Genomic DNA, 3,485 nt, shown 5'->3' with positions numbered 1-3,485 from the left:
GGGGCCAATGATTTCATATGAGGCCCATCTTTTTAAAAATGTTTATTTTTGGCCAACGATGATACATAAGGCCATCCCCCTGTCCCTCGTATTTTATTATTGTTACACTTTGGTTTAAATTTTGATTTTCACGATTATAATCTTATTTTCCAAACCCTTGGGTTTTTTTCCCTTTTTGGCCGATGATTAAACCCCTGATATGAGGCATCCTTCTTTTTTTAATTTTTATTTATTAGTCAACAATTGTCAAAAACCTCTTTTCCAAAACCTAAAGGCTAAATGGGTCCTCTTGAGTACAAGGGAGGCAAAGGGGGCATAACACCTTTCCATTGCCTAATTTACCTACTTATCTAAATCTCCTATTTTTAAGGGGTTTCCACTTGCCCATAAAATAAGTAGTGGGTGGCGGCTCGTTTAAACGTAAATTTTAAAGCAGGTTGCTACAACTCGATTTGGAAAAAACTAGAAAAACTTTGAAGATGATTTTTGAAAATACGAATGGTTAATGCATATGTTCATCAAAATTGAACATACAGATAGTATCACCAAGTTAAGGACTACATTATGGTATCAAAAATGAAGCAAAAGGAAGACTCAAACTACATGTTCGAAGTATGGTGAAAGAGCTCTGAAACTTGAATTGGTATGAGCAAATTAGGGCACGATTTTATTTGGTTTTGATGTGGTTAGCTTCAAGGAAAATCAAGGAAGGTTTATGAATTATAAATTTGGAACGGGAAGCTCTTGAAAGGTGAATTTGAATTTGCAGAAAAGTGAGTTGAGGAGGAAGTTTGTCAGGGTGTTTTTGGCTCTCAAAAGTTTGGAGAATGAGAGGAGAATGATCCTTTATTTATAGCTGAGCTCTGGGAATGCTTAAGCGTGTGAAGTGATTAGAAATTGAGTGAATTTGTGTGAAGGTCGAAGCATGGAATGCATGACTTGCAATTCACTCAAAACGCATCCAAAACTTGAGTTTCAAGGCACTAATCACCTTTTGGAAGCTTGCTAGACATGTTTAGATCAATTTTGAACCTTAATTCGTCTAATTAAACAATTTTCAAATGAAATTACAAACTGATCATGGTGGATTTTTCAGTTTCAAGGTGCCTTATTCATCAAACTCACAATGTATGAGGCTTTTTGATGTCATTCTTTTTTCAATTTAAAGATTTTCCATCAAGCTTTGCAATGTGCAAAGAAAGTATTGATTTGGATGTTTGATCACAAAGTTATGTCACTTCAGATTTTGGAAAAACACACTGATTCCACTGTCTTTCTCAATGATTTGGCTCTTGATCCTTGAATATGATATCGATTAGACATCAAGAAGAGTTCATAGAAAAAAGAGGCACTAAAAAATGTTGGAAATTGAGAGAGTTATGCTCTTTGGAAGTTGATGAAAATTTCTTGAAAACTCCTTAGATGACCTATAATGTTTTGCAATCTTTCATGACTTTCCATTCCAAATTAGATCTTGAACCTCAAAGATGAAATGAAATAGACTCACCTAAGATTATTATGCAAAAATAGTGAGCTCAAAATGATGAAAATTGAGCAAGTTATGATCCTTTGAAGTTTGCACAAAATTCTTTGACTTATCAAGGAAGACCTATAATGTCTTCACATCTTTGATGGCTTTCTTCACAAAATCATCTCTTGACTTGTGAAGAGATATTGTTGATGATGTAAAGGAGAATCATTTGCAAAATTAATCACTCAAAAACTTTGAAAATTGAGAAAGTTGTGCCCTTTTGATCATGGGATCAAGAACTTGCCAAAATAGGTCAAATATCTTGAACCAACTTTGAATATCTTGAACTTTGTGTGCATTATAAGGAATGAGGAGGTACATAGGACCTTGAAATGATGTTATCTTGAAGCAAACTTGATGATGAGGTTTATAAATTTATGAAACTTGTGAAATAAGGCATGGAAATAAACACATGAACCTATGGGATTTCTTGATGAATCAAGCTACATGATCTTGAGATGAACTTGATCAAATGAAGTTAAAAGATTCTCAAGACATTACACTTTAATGATGAAAGTGTTCCTTTGAAGTTTAAGCCATTCATTTTTCATGGATGACCAATTGATTGAGAGTCGATCCTTAAAACCCTAGTTTAGGAAAGGGGATGAATGTACTTGGCTCAACACCTACAATGTACAAAGTATCAAAGGAAAAAATATCTTTTTGTATTTTAGTTAGAGATTAGTACAAAAAAAAATTCACAACATAATCAAACATGGGTGCTTGGTGATCCTTCAAAGGCAAGATTGGGACAAAACCAAGGTCACCCTCAAGATTGTGACCTTGATGTGTGGTATAAATGCAAAAATGATTGAGGATTCTTAGGCTCAAAATTTGGGGTATGACAAGTTGGCAGCTCCAATCATGTTTAGCACAACATATTTTACATCAGGCAACTCACAGACAATTTTGTTTTCATTGGCCATTGAGTTATTTGTCATGCAGTAATTTCTATGCAAATATCATTGTCAATCAGCTCTACCTCACTTTTCTCAACTTCACTTCGACCTAGATACCTGTTAATAATTTTGGGAGATAAATTCACACATTTGCCTCTGATAAATACCTTATTGTAGTCTCCGCTTCTTTTGTTATCATAATCACTAAAAATATTTACTATGAATTCCTTCACAAGAGTTTCATAGTAGTTTCCTATTTCATAAACAATATTCATTAGACTTGCTTCCTTAATGAGGTTGATGACTTTCTTGTATTCAAGAGCATCCTTGCCTAATTATCTTTCAAGGGCTATCCTTCTATGGCTTACAAACTTCCATTTCATTATGTTTTCAGTAGAATGAAAAGATATGTTGTTAGTTGCCACCTCTGAGTCACTAGAGACTGCCTTCTTCCGTTTCAGAGACTTCTTTTGGGCAATAGAAATTTCCGCTTTACTCAACTTCTTTCCGGGTGCAGCAACAAAATTGTTTTTTTGGAGTTTGTTGAGGGTTGCTTGAAGATTCAACAATTTTTCCTTTTCTAATTTTCAACCTCTTAGCTATTCCAGGACCCAAGGTTCTAACAATTGGTTCCTCACCAGTATCTGAATCATCTATACGAACAACATTAGTAGTCTAATCCTTGTTCACAGTAGGGTCTTCTTGATCCTCTTGAATATCTTTTCCTCTGCATATATGATATCTTCAGTGTCATCCATAATTCTTTCTTCTAGAGGTAGTTCCTAGGGACCAGGAACACCATTGTTGCTAGGTTCCTTAGAGGAATTCCCAAGTTGTGCCATGGATGTTGCAGAATCCGTCACAACATCAGAGTGAACTCCTAAAACATCTAATACCAGTCTTTTAATTGTATTTGCAACAAAGACAATATCACTAGAATTAGGGTTTCTTTCAAGCTTTTCATCAAACTCTCTGGAGGTTGCACCAGTCTTGACCGCAGATGTTTTAGTCCTCATCTTTTTTGGAACGTTAGGAGGAATAGTTGCGAGAAGGAC

This window comes from Vicia villosa, unplaced genomic scaffold (genome assembly GCF_029867415.1).
Source record: "Vicia villosa cultivar HV-30 ecotype Madison, WI unplaced genomic scaffold, Vvil1.0 scaffold8, whole genome shotgun sequence".
NCBI classification, from domain to species: domain Eukaryota; kingdom Viridiplantae; phylum Streptophyta; class Magnoliopsida; order Fabales; family Fabaceae; genus Vicia; species Vicia villosa.
This window is presented reverse-complemented; position numbering follows the sequence as displayed.